At 39.9% G+C, this 14,265-nt stretch overlaps 2 non-coding genes across 2 annotated transcripts; both read right to left on the reverse strand.

Moving 5' to 3' along the window:
• Positions 1-2,028: 2,028 nt before the first annotated feature.
• LOC148555587 (small nucleolar RNA R71) lies at positions 2,029-2,132 on the reverse strand. The gene has a single exon (XR_015886608.1). It is a non-coding gene; the product is annotated as a small nucleolar RNA R71 (small nucleolar RNA).
• A 9,037-nt stretch (positions 2,133-11,169) lies between these two features.
• On the reverse strand, positions 11,170-11,273 carry LOC148555588 (small nucleolar RNA R71). The gene has a single exon (XR_015886715.1). It is a non-coding gene; the product is annotated as a small nucleolar RNA R71 (small nucleolar RNA).
• Between the last annotated feature and the right edge of the window lie 2,992 nt (positions 11,274-14,265).

Raw genomic sequence — 14,265 nt, forward strand, 5'->3', positions numbered from 1 at the left:
CCTGAAGGATTGATGAGTCTGAAATTTCAATTTATTGAGTCATGTGTCATTATTTGATTATCACTAAGTTGGCTAAATGAATGTTACAGAATTTGGATCAACAGCCTCATCAAGATTATGGATCATAAACCCAAGGCAAAAGGAAAGCAGGGAGAGGCCTCAAAGCCCAAGAAACACAACAGAAGCTCAATATAGAAAGTGTATAAATAGGATAGAATTTAAGTTAGGAAGGACTTTTACCTTTTCATTTGGCTAGTTTTCATATCTTTGTAATTGAATTCAGAGCTATGACTCACTAAACCCCCTTTCATTGGGTTAGGGAGCTCTATTGAAATTCAATGAATCAATAATAGTTTATCTTCTTCTTCAATCTTTTCTCTTGAATTTTGTTAGAAAGCTTCTCGATCTAATTCCATTGGGTAGTTGTCTTGGGAAAGAAACTACCCATAATTGGAATCCTTCGGAACCTTGGGAAAGGAATGGAGGATTCATGCTAGAGAAGCTTTCTCACAGTGAATTGGATTGGGGTTTGGATGGATATTGTGACATGTAATCCTACCAAATTGTGGTTCATGAAACTGTGTGGTATAATCAGTGATCGAGCATCATCTCTTCTTATGAACATTTAAACCAAGGGATTGGGAATTTGTTTGTTTTTAGAGAGAATTGGTGAGCCAAGGGATTGGGATCCAATCATATAAGATTGCCAAGCAAAATTCAATGAACGCATTGGTTGAGGAAGAGATAAACATGTTTTGATTCGGAGATCTCAATATCTCCTATAACCCAATGAATTCCCCATTTCTGATTTCCACTTTCTCTTACATTCTGCAATTAAATTCATGCAATCACCCCCATTCCCTTTTAATTTCAGTAATTTAGCTTCTGCTCTTTACTTCATGCAATTTAAGATTCCGCCATTTAAATTTCTTGTCATTTACGTTTCCCGCCAATTTTACATTCCGCAATTCTCATCTAAATCTTGATTCCGCTCAACTAGAACACACTTCTAATCCGAATTGCTCACTCAACCAATCCTTGTGGGATTCGACCTCACTCTATTGTGAGTTTTCACTTGACGATAACCGGTGCACTTGCCGGAAGGAATTTTGCCGATCGTGCAATTTCCTAAATCGTAGCATAACAAGTTTATGCGCATCAAGTTTATGGCGCCGTTGCCGGGGATTGGTTTTCGATTGACAATTCTCAAATTGGAAGTTAACTAGATTGAGCATTTTTTTGTTTTGATTAATTCAGTACAAATTACTTGTTGAATTTTAATTTCTGCACTCTGTTACATGCTTTCTTTCTTTATGCCTTTAAATTCAAGCAACTAACTCACTGACTCACTAACTGTTTGAATTAATTCCTCAACTGCTCTAACCACACTCTTCCATTAACCAAGAGTATTTCACTTGTTTGTTGCCTGTGCTGTGTTCTTGTATGACAGGTAGGAGAGGAGAGACATCAACTCCTCCATATACCGAACCAGAGAGGACCCTTCATAGACTTAGAAGGGAAGCAAGAGGGAAGAGAGTACTGGGAGAAGAGGAATCTGAAGGAGAATCTGAGGACAATTTTGAGGAAGCTTTAGATCTCAACATGGATAGAGAAGTTCACAACCATGAGAGAGCTGATGGAAACAATGCCATTCCTGAGAGGAGGGTTCTTAGTTCATACATAAACCCAACCTCTGGGAATTGTGGTAGCAGCATCCAGAAACCACCCATTCAGGCCAACAATTTTGAGCTCAAACCACAGCTAATATCACTTGTGGAGAATCATTGTTCATTTGGTGGAAGTGCTAATGAAGACCCAAACCAACATCTCACAAAATTCCTGAGAATTTGCGACACTGTGAAGTCCAATGGAGTCCAGGAAGATGCATATAAACTGCTTTTGTTCCCATTTTCACTTAGGGACAAGGCAGCTAAGTGGCTGGAATCATTCCCAAGGGGGAGCCTAACAACCTGGGATGAGGTGGAAAGCAAGTTTCTGGCACGTTTCTACCCCCCACAAAAGGTCAATAGGCTTCGATCTGAGGTTCAGACGTTTAGACAACAAGATGGTGAAACTCTCTACGAGGCATGGGAGAGATTCAAGGATTTGACAAGGAAATGCCCACCAGACATGTTCCATGACTGGGTGCAATTGCATATTTTCTATGATGGACTGTCTTATGAATCAAGGAAGGCTGTAGACCATTCATCAGGAGGTTCATTGAACAGGAAAAAGACTGTGGAAGAAGCCATTGAAGTGATTGAGACAGTGGCTGAGAATGAGTACTACTATGCGTCAGAGAGACACAACACTAAGGGAGTCATGGAGCTGAACCATGTTGATACAATTCTAGCCCAAAACAAGGTGTTTGCCAAGCAACTAGTAGAGCTCACCAGGAAATTAGAAACAAAACAAGTGGCTGCAATACACACACAAGATCAAGAGGAAGAAAGCACTGAAGGAGGTGATTGGGAAGAGGCCAATTATGTAGGAAATCAACAAAGGCAACCATATGATCCACATTCCAACACTTACAACCCAAGCTGGAAAAACCACCCAAACCTTGGGTGGGGAAACCAGCAAAACCAACATAACAAGTCCACATACCAAAACTCCAACCAAAGATCATACCAAGCCACACAAAACACTAACTCTCAACCACCATATCATGGCCAAAATAATCAACCTACCCAACCTAACCCGAACCAACAATTTCAAGATCAATTAAACAGGATAGAAGGAATGCTGGCACACATGGGTCAGGACATAATTGAATTGAAAAGCTTCAGAGATGATGTGAGATCTACCTTAAGAAACCATGGTGAAAAACCCAAGAGGATGGAGTCTCAAGTAGGAGAGCTATCTCAACAGGCCCCCAAATCAACTGCAGTGTTCCCTAGTGACACAGAAAAGAATCCTAAAGGGGAACAAAAGGGAGTGAGATGGGAAGAATGCAAAGCCATCACCATATTGAAAGAAGTCTCAGAAGAAGAAGGAATCAGATCCTCAGAACAGGAGCCAGAAATCTTGAAGGAAGGTGTGGAGGAAGCTAAGCAGGAAAGTGAAACTGAGCAAGCCAAGGAACTGCAAAAAGGCACGATGGAAACATACCAACCAAAAGCACCATTTCCTCAGAGGTTAGGAGGAGGTGAAAAAGGGAAAACCTATTCAAGGTTTTTAGAGACATTTAAGTCTCTCCATATCAATATTCCCTTTCTTGAGATTCTCCATCAAATGCCTACACACATCAAGTATTTAAAGGAATTGTTGAGCAAGAAAAGAGTTTTGAAGGGAGGACAAACGGTAACAATGAACAAAGAATGCAGTGCCCTCATCAAGAAGGACACAGTCTCTAAGAAAACAGACCCAGGAAGTTTTCATATTCCTTGCATCATAGGGGAAACAAAAATTGACAGAGGATTCTGTGATCTAGGAGCTAGCATAAATGTGATGCCTCTAACTCTTATGAAGAGGCTACAACTGAATGAGGTGAGATCCACTGATGTAATCATACAACTGGCTGACAAAACTCAGAAGCAAGCTGAAGGGGTAGTTGAGAATGTGCTGGTGAAAGTGGGAGATTATTACTTCCCCACAGACTTTGTCATTTTGGACATGGAGGAAAGCTACTTACACCCTATCATTCTGGGCAGACCATTTCTAGCCACTACTAGAGCGCTCATAGATGTAGAACAAGGAGAGCTAATTCTGAGAATACATGATGAAAAGCTCATTTTCAAAGTTTTCAAACCTGCATCTGAGCCTGAACCAGAACCTGAAAAGCCTAAGGATGATAGTAGCCATCTGTGTTTGGAGGAAAGTAATCCAGCAGCTGAAACTCTAAAACAGTCCTTGGAAGGCAAACAAGAGTTGCAAGAGTTAAAGCCACAAGAATCAATGGAAACAGATCAGAAGGATCCTCCTGGCATAAGGGTCAATGAAGAAATCCTCAAGAGAAACGGAAGAATGATAGGGAAATTGCCAAGAGGGTGGAGAAACAAGAAAATTCCCACTGAAGGTTTTTCTCCGGGAGATAAAGTGATATCAAGTCATTATCTGCCAATCCCACCTGGCCTCAAAACCATTCCTTCCCAGCTCCCTCAAGTGTTCACAATCAGGAAAGTTCTTTCTATGGAACATTTAGAGGTCATGAAGGAATCAAGTGGGGACGTTTGCATAGTGAGAGGAGAAGACGTCAAGCACTACAATCCACCCTAACAAGGGACAACCGTCAAGCTAGTGACGTTAAAGAAGCGCTTCATGGGAGGCAACCCATGTTTAAATATCCTTATTTTTTTGTTTTGTTGTGCATTTAATAAAGCATGGTTTCTTATGCATGAACTTGAATCCTCAGGACAACTGCTGAAAGAGTGCACTAAACATTGCATGTAAAATACAATTTGTCTCTAAGTTTGGTGTGCCTGAAGGCACCCCAAATTTTATTCAAAATGCATTCAATTTTTCATTCAAAGTGCACAACCAAACATTAAGTTTGGTGTTCCTCTTTGAACACGGTTCATGAAAAGCAAGAAGTTCCTCTGGATTTCGAAATTCATGACAAGTATACCATTCGCATGTTTTAATACTTTGGTTTCAACTACTTAGGGTAGTAAATTTGTTTAGAATCAAAGAGCCAAAGTGACTATGATTTATTAGAATTATGCACATTCATTAAGGACAACCAATATGGATTTCATGTTATCAGGAGACTTTACCAAACACTAAGTTTGGTGTCCAGTAATAAGTGTTCATACATACAAAAGTCACGGCTATAAGCTCATGAAGTCAATCATTGATTTACATGTGCAAGTACTATTCATCATTCACATGGACCGAAAAATGATAGCAAACTTGTTTGTTTGTGCAGGTACAAAAGAAAAGACAAAAATGGAGGAAAAAGACAAAGGGAGGTACGGTGCTTGGTCAAAAAGAAAGTTCACAAGTCTTTGAAACTAACACATGGGAAAAGGAAGTTCTGCAAGAAAAGATAGCTACATGTACAACCTAATGCACCCAGAATACTTCCAAGAAAATGAAAAGCAATTTGTCCTTCTCCTTAATTCATATATTTACCATCAAGCCACCCTTCACAAACCACCCTAGCCGTCCATTTTTCACTTACGGGCACTATAAAGAACCACTTGAGGAACGAGTTCCACACCACCAAATCTCCTTCATGCACATTTTCTTTCATCATAGCATAACTATCTTTTGCCGAAAACAACCTCACCACACCTCCAACAACACTTCTTGCTTCACCTTGTCAACTTTAGCTTGTCACTTACCAAAACTAAAGAACCAATGGCAGCTTCATCTAGCCACAAAAGAAGGAAAGACAAGCAACCAATGGAGGAGAACAGGGAATTCGATGCATGGAGATACAAATCAGTTTTCCATGAAATTCAAGCCGAATGGATGAGACCTAAAAGGGTACTAGCTGAGGTTCCCTTTGACCTTGAAAAGGATGAGTTCCCAGGTGTTTGGGAGAAGATCAAAAAGAGGAAGTGGGAGCTCCTGACTAAGCCAATCACTAAAATCAACATCAACTTGGTGAAGGAGTTCTACGCAAATGCAGTGAGGGAAGACTCAACCAAGAAACCCACATACAAAAGCTATGTGAGAGGGGTGGAAGTTGACTTCAGTCCCAAAGCAATCATGAAAACTCTTGGCCTGAAAAACATATATTTCAGCCAAGCAAGTTATGAAGAAAGGATGATAGGAGAACCTGACTATACAACTATTGCTGAAGACCTTTGTGCCATCAGAGCTGAATGGGTAAGAAAAACAAGAGGGGCTCCAAGAGTCTTGAGAAGGGGAGACCTAACACCGGAAGCTAAAGGGTGGTATGCAATAGTTAGGAGATCCATCCTACCCACTGCAAACTCTTCAGAAATAGTCCCTAAAAGAGCCATCTTGCTACATTGCATAATGGTGGGAGGGGAGATTAAAGTTCATAAACTCATTGCTGAACAGATACAAGAGCTTAGTGAGAAAAGTGACCCTGAATCCTGGCTCCACTTCCCTAGCACCATCATTAGACTATGCATCGATGCCCAAGTACCACTTGAAGATGAAAGACCTAATTGGCTATATCCTGGATTGGCTATAACTGCGTACAGAATGACTCTTGGCCCAATTGCTCCAAGACATACAAAAAGAAGAAATGAAGAAGGGCAACAAGCAGAAGCAGAGCAAGAAGCGGAACAAGAAGGACAGGAAGGAGAAGACGGAGAAGAAGAGCAAGAAGAGCAAGGAATTCCAGAAAGAAGACAACGAATTCCCAGAGACCCCATGGATATGAGCAGAATGCAGGAAATCATAGAAGGAATGTCTCAACAATACATGAGGTCTCAGGAGAGACAAGAGGACTTTCACCTAAAAATGATGGATATGCAAAGGAACTTTGAATCAAGATTCTTAGATCTGCAAAGGGAACAGAATTTACACTTACAGGAATCCTTCAGCCACATATGCCAACACCAAGATGCCAATGTCTTGGCAATCAAGGAAGCCACCACTTTACAGAATGCAAGATACTCAGTCCAAGCTGATTACAACATCAGTTCGCAAATCAAGCTTAACTACATAGGGGAACATTTACACAAGATGGACCCAGCATTCCCAGCTTTTGTTGAGTATTTCAAAGGGAGGAAAGAAGGAGAAATAAACAAGGCAATGATCCTTGAAAAAGGAGTGGAGGAAACAATGAAAAAGGCTGGATTCTGGAAAAAGCTCATAAGAAAAGACAAAGGAAGTTCAAGTGGTCAAAAAGGGGTAGGAAGCAAGAAGAAGCAGGATCCCAAGAATCAAGAAGAACCAAGCAATAAATGAGAGGTGGTCTCTCTCCTTAATAATCAAATGATAATTGGTGAATTGTCTTCATGAGCTTTCTTTCATTATAAGTCATTTAAGTTTTAAGGTGAAATCTCTAGTATGTTTGTCTGTTTATTGCCTTGAATAAAATGAATGCCTAGATGTTTGGATATAACTTCACCTTCTTAAACAAGTGCTTGCCATGCTTGTTCTGTTTCCAAAAATAAAAGAAAAGTTTGAACAAAAGTAACTTGGCTCAATTAGTGACAAATCAAGTAGAATTAAGTGGTGGTATGCATGCTTGATTGTTTAAGTCAGATCACTGGAAATAGAGTGTAGAATTATCATTTTTTATGTAGAAATTGAAAACTGTCTATGGATCTTGATGAATAAATGTCTTTGGCCATGAAAAAGAAAGAAAAAGAAGAAGAAAAAGCCACTGAAAAAGGGCAACCAAAAAGCAAAAAAAAAAAAAATTTTGAGAAAATAAGCTAGGCACCAATGGTTTGAACTTCTGAGACAAATGCCTGTGGTGTTTATGTATTAAGGATATGCTTGGATGAATAGGTTCTGAGGAGTGTTTCAACACTTGGTAACTTGGGTTAACTAACCCGGGATTATCAACCAAAAGTCCATTATCAAGAGCAACCCAAATACAAAACATTTAGTCACACAAAGAGGTGCTGGGCACCAATGTCTCAAGAAGAAATGTGAACTAAAATGCCTGAAGTGGATATGTGTAGTGCACTGATAAGAAAAAGAAAATGCCAAAGGCTTGTGCAACACATGACACCAAGCAAATAAGGAGCAAAGGAGCTCTAAGAAAAAGAAAAGAAAAACAAAGAAGAGAAAAGTGCCAAGGACATAAGAATAACAAGAGGCCATAGCAGTGTTTGATGGATGCAATGAAAAAGTGATAATCTTACCTGATAAGTATGAAAAAGTGATGCTGCAACTTTCTGCATAAAACCCTTCTGATGAACTTCAAATGCTTGCTAATATAGCCAATGTAATTGCTTTCTGTTTCATACTTTCTTCTCAAATAACTCAGGACTTGCTTAGGGACAAGCAAGTATTAAGTTTGGTGTTGTGATGCCAAGGCATCTTAGGCTAGTTTCACTAGCATTTTTTTGATAGTTTTAGTTGTTTTATGGATTTTCTTGAGCTTAAAGTAACCAAGAATGGTTAAAAGAATAACAAAGCAATGAACCATCCAAACAGTATGATTTTGATGCAAATTCCATGAGTTTTAGTTATATTACTTGAATGCTATGAATGGAAGATTTCTCATGAAATTTTGCAAGACTTTGATGCAATTGTTTGGATGATTTCAGGGAAGAAGAGGCTAGGCAAGGAAGCAACAAAATCAATAAAGGAAGCTTGAATATCACATGTGGAGTTTAAGTTCCAGTTTAAGCCTAAACTGGAGCTTAAACGCCAGAATCATGAAGGCTAAGAAATGCTGAAACTGAAGTTTAACCTCCAGTTTAACCTTAAACTGGAGGTTAAACGCCAGAATGAAAGTCTCACCAAAGAAGCATTTCCACGTTTAACCTCCAGTTTAACCTTAAACTGGAGGTTAAACGCCAGAATGAGAATGCCACTCAGGAAGCATTTCCACGTTTAACCTCCAGTTTAACCTTAAACTGGAGGTTAAACGCCAGAAATGGGAAATGCACCAGGGAGCCATTTCCACGTTTAAGCTCCAGTTTAACCTTAAACTGGAGCTTAAACGTGTTCGACCAAGTTTTCTCCTCCAGGGTTGCTTTCTCCATTTCCACGTTTAAGCTCCAGTTTAACCTTAAACTGGAGCTTAAACGTGTTCGACACCTCCAGGGCTACCTTTCTCAGCTTCCACGTTTAAGCTCCAGTTTAACCTTAAACTGGAGCTTAAACGTGTTCGACCTCCAGGATGGCTTTCTCTATTTCCACGTTTAAGCTCCAGTTTAACCTTAAACTGGAGCTTAAACGTGTTCGACCTCCAGGGCTGCCTTTTCTATCTCCACGTTTAAGCTTCAGTTTAACCTTAAACTGAAGCTTAAACGTGTTCGACTAAGTTACCCTCCAGGGCTGCCTTCTTCCATTTCCACGTTTAAGCTTCAGTTTAACCTTAAACTGAAGCTTAAACGTGCTTCCACAAAAGGCATCACTGGAAGTGTCTGGCGTTTAAGCTACAGTTTAAGCTTAAACTGCAACTTAAACGCCACTCTTGGAAAAGGTTTCTGGGCCAAAAATATTGCGGTTTAAGTTAGTATCTGAGCACAAACATTAACTTAAACTTACTCTGGTATGAAACCCAATTGAATATAATGGTTTATGGGATTGGGCCTGAAGGATTGATGAGTCTGAAATTTCAATTTATTGAGTCATGTGTCATTATTTGATTATCACTAAGTTGGCTAAATGAATGTTACAGAATTTGGATCAACAGCCTCATCAAGATTATGGATCATAAACCCAAGGCAAAAGGAAAGCAGGGAGAGGCCTCAAAGCCCAAGAAACACAACAGAAGCTCAATATAGAAAGTGTATAAATAGGATAGAATTTAAGTTAGGAAGGACTTTTACCTTTTCATTTGGCTAGTTTTCATATCTTTGTAATTGAATTCAGAGCTTTGACTCACTAAACCCCCTTTCATTGGGTTAGGGAGCTCTATTGAAATTCAATGAATCAATAATAGTTTATCTTCTTCTTCAATCTTTTCTCTTGAATTTTGTTAGAAAGCTTCTCGATCTAATTCCATTGGGTAGTTGTCTTGGGAAAGAAACTACCCATAATTGGAATCCTTCGGAACCTTGGGAAAGGAATGGAGGATTCATGCTAGAGAAGCTTTCTCACAGTGAATTGGATTGGGGTTTGGATGGATATTGTGACATGTAATCCTACCAAATTGTAGTTCATGAAACTGTGTGGTATAATCAGTGATCGAGCATCATCTCTTCTTATGAACATTTAAACCAAGGGATTGGGAATTTGTTTGTTTTTAGAGAGAATTGGTGAGCCAAGGGATTGGGATCCAATCATATAAGATTGCCAAGCAAAATTCAATGAACGCATTGGTTGAGGAAGAGATAAACATGTTTTGATTCGGAGATCTCAATATCTCCTATAACCCAATGAATTCCCCATTTCTGATTTCCACTTTCTCTTACATTCTGCAATTAAATTCATGCAATCACCCCCATTCCCTTTTAATTTCAGCAATTTAGCTTCTGCTCTTTACTTCATGCAATTTAAGATTCCGCCATTTAAATTTCTTGTCATTTACGTTTCCCGCCAATTTTACATTCCGCAATTCTCATCTAAATCTTGATTCCGCTCAACTAGAACACACTTCTAATCCGAATTGCTCACTCAACCAATCCTTGTGGGATTCGACCTCACTCTATTGTGAGTTTTCACTTGACGATAACCGGTGCACTTGCCGGAAGGAATTTTGCCGATCGTGCAATTTCCTAAATCGTAGCATAACAAGTTTATGCGCATCAAGTTTATGGCGCCGTTGCCGGGGATTGGTTTTCGATTGACAATTCTCAAATTGGAAGTTAACTAGATTGAGCATTTTTTTTGTTTTGATTAATTCAGTACAAGTTACTTGTTGAATTTTAATTTCTGCACTCTGTTACATGCTTTCTTTCTTTATGCCTTTAAATTCAAGCAACTAACTCACTGACTCACTAACTGTTTGAATTAATTCCTCAACTGCTCTAACCACACTCTTCCATTAACCAAGAGTATTTCACTTGTTTGTTGCCTGTGCTGTGTTCTTGTATGACAGGTAGGAGAGGAGAGACATCAACTCCTCCATATACCGAACCAGAGAGGACCCTTCATAGACTTAGAAGGGAAGCAAGAGGGAAGAGAGTACTGGGAGAAGAGGAATCTGAAGGAGAATCTGAGGACAATTTTGAGGAAGCTTTAGATCTCAACATGGATAGAGAAGTTCACAACCATGAGAGAGCTGATGGAAACAATGCCATTCCTGAGAGGAGGGTTCTTAGTTCATACATAAACCCAACCTCTGGGAATTGTGGTAGCAGCATCCAGAAACCACCCATTCAGGCCAACAATTTTGAGCTCAAACCACAGCTAATATCACTTGTGGAGAATCATTGTTCATTTGGTGGAAGTGCTAATGAAGACCCAAACCAACATCTCACAAAATTCCTGAGAATTTGCGACACTGTGAAGTCCAATGGAGTCCAGGAAGATGCATATAAACTGCTTTTGTTCCCATTTTCACTTAGGGACAAGGCAGCTAAGTGGCTGGAATCATTCCCAAGGGGGAGCCTAACAACCTGGGATGAGGTGGAAAGCAAGTTTCTGGCACGTTTCTACCCCCCACAAAAGGTCAATAGGCTTCGATCTGAGGTTCAGACGTTTAGACAACAAGATGGTGAAACTCTCTACGAGGCATGGGAGAGATTCAAGGATTTGACAAGGAAATGTCCACCAGACATGTTCCATGACTGGGTACAATTGCATATTTTCTATGATGGACTGTCTTATGAATCAAGGAAGGCTGTAGACCATTCATCAGGAGGTTCATTGAACAGGAAAAAGACTGTGGAAGAAGCCATTGAAGTGATTGAGACAGTGGCTGAGAATGAGTACTACTATGCATCAGAGAGACACAACAGTAAGGGAGTCATGGAGCTGAACCATGTTGATACAATTCTAGCCCAAAACAAGGTGTTTGCCAAGCAACTAGCAGAGCTCACCAGGAAATTAGAAACAAAACAAGTGGCTGCAATACACACACAAGATCAAGAGGAAGAAAGCACTGAAGGAGGTGATTGGGAAGAGGCCAATTATGTAGGAAATCAACAAAGGCAACCATATGATCCACATTCCAACACTTACAACCCAGGCTGGAAAAAACACCCAAACCTTGGGTGGGGAAACCAGCAAAACCAACATAACAAGTCCACATACCAAAACTCCAACCAAAGATCATACCAAGCCACACAAAACACTTACTCTCAACCACCATATCATGGCCAAAATAATCAACCTACCCAACCTAACCCGAACCAACAATTTCAAGATCAATTAAACAGGATAGAAGGAATGCTGGCACACATGGGTCAGGACATAATTGAATTGAAAAGCTTCAGAGATGATGTGAGATCTACCTTAAGAAACCATGGTGAAAAACTCAAGAGGATGGAGTCTCAAGTAGGAGAGCTATCTCAACAGGCCCCCAAATCAACTGCAGTGTTCCCTAGTGACACAGAAAAGAATCCTAAAGGGGAACAAAAGGGAGTGAGATGGGAAGAATGCAAAGCCATCACCATATTGAAAGAAGTCTCAGAAGAAGAAGGAATCAGATCCTCAGAACAGGAGCCAGAAATCTTGAAGGAAGGTGTGGAGGAAGCTAAGCAGGAAAGTGAAACTGAGCAAGCCAAGGAACTGCAAAAAGGCACGATGGAAACATACCAACCAAAAGTACCATTTCCTCAGAGGTTAGGAGGAGGTGAAAAAGGGAAAACCTATTCAAGGTTTTTAGAGACATTTAAGTCTCTCCATATCAATATTCCCTTTCTTGAGATTCTCCATCAAATGCCTACACACATCAAGTATTTAAAGGAATTGTTGAGCAAGAAAAGAGTTTTGAAGGGAGGACAAACGGTAACAATGAACAAAGAATGCAGTGCCCTCATCAAGAAGGACACAGTCTCTAAGAAAACAGACCCAGGAAGTTTTCATATTCCTTGCATCATAGGGGAAACAAAAATTGACAGAGGATTCTGTGATCTAGGAGCTAGCATAAATGTGATGCCTCTAACTCTTATGAAGAGGCTACAACTGAATGAGGTGAGATCCACCGATGTAATCATACAACTGGCTGACAAAACTCAGAAGCAAGCTGAAGGGGTAGTTGAGAATGTGCTGGTGAAAGTGGGAGATTATTACTTCCCCACAGACTTTGTCATTTTGGACATGGAGGAAAGCTACTTACACCCTATCATTCTGGGCAAACCATTTCTAGCCACTACTAGAGCGCTCATAGATGTAGAACAAGGAGAGCTAATTCTGAGAATACATGATGAACAGCTCATTTTCAAAGTTTTCAAACCTGCATCTGAGCCTGAACCAGAACCTGAAAAGCCTAAGGATGATAGTAGCCATCTGTGTTTGGAGGAAAGTAATCCAGCAGCTGAAACTCTAAAACAGTCCTTGGAAGGCAAACAAGAGTTGCAAGAGTTAAAGCCACAAGAATCAATGGAAACAGATCAGAAGGATCCTCCTGGCATAAGGGTCAATGAAGAAATCCTCAAGAGAAACGGAAGAATGATAGGGAAATTGCCAAGAGGGTGGAGAAACAAGAAAATTCCCACTGAAGGTTTTTCTCCGGGAGATAAAGTGATATCAAGTCATTATCTGCCAATCCCACCTGGCCTCAAAACCATTCCTTCCCAGCTCCCTCAAGTGTTCACAATCAGGAAAGTTCTTTCTATGGAACATTTAGAGGTCATGAAGGAATCAAGTGGGGACGTTTGCATAGTGAGAGGAGAAGACGTCAAGCACTACAATCCACCCTAACAAGGGACAACCGTCAAGCTAGTGACGTTAAAGAAGCGCTTCATGGGAGGCAACCCATGTTTTAATATCCTTATTTTTTTGTTTTGTTGTGCATTTAATAAAGCATGGTTTCTTATGCATGAACTTGAATCCTCAGGACAACTGCTGAAAGAGTGCACTAAACATTGCATGTAAAATACAATTTGTCCCTAAGTTTGGTGTGCCTGAAGGCACCCCAAATTTTATTCAAAATGCATTCAATTTTTCATTCAAAGTGCACAACCAAACATTAAGTTTGGTGTTCCTCTTTGAACACGGTTCATGAAAAGCAAGAAGTTCCTCTGGATTTCGAAATTCATGACAAGTATACCATTCGCATGTTTTAATACTTTGGTTTCAACTACTTAGGGTAGTAAATTTGTTTAGAATCAAAGAGCCAAAGTGACTATGATTTATTAGAATTATGCACATTCATTAAGGACAACCAATATGGATTTCATGTTATCAGGAGACTTTACCAAACACTAAGTTTGGTGTCCAGTAATAAGTGTTCATACATACAAAAGTCACGGCTATAAGCTCATGAAGTCAATCATTGATTTACATGTGCAAGTACTATTCATCATTCACATGGACCGAAAAATGATAGCAAACTTGTTTGTTTGTGCAGGTACAAAAGAAAAGACAAAAATGGAGGAAAAAGACAAAGGGAGGTACGGTGCTTGGTCAAAAAGAAAGTTCACAAGTCTTTGAAACTAACACATGGGAAAAGGAAGTTCTGCAAGAAAAGATAGCTACATGTACAACCTAATGCACCCAGAATACTTCCAAGAAAATGAAAAGCAATTCGTCCTTCTCCTTAATTCATATATTTACCATCAAGCCACCCTTCACAAACCACCCTAGCCGTCCATTTTTCACTTACGG

The sequence above is a fragment of the Arachis ipaensis genome, chromosome B6 (genome assembly GCF_059453495.1).
Source record: "Arachis ipaensis isolate K30076 ecotype BB chromosome B6, ASM5945349v1, whole genome shotgun sequence".
Classification (NCBI taxonomy): Eukaryota; Viridiplantae; Streptophyta; class Magnoliopsida; order Fabales; family Fabaceae; genus Arachis; species Arachis ipaensis.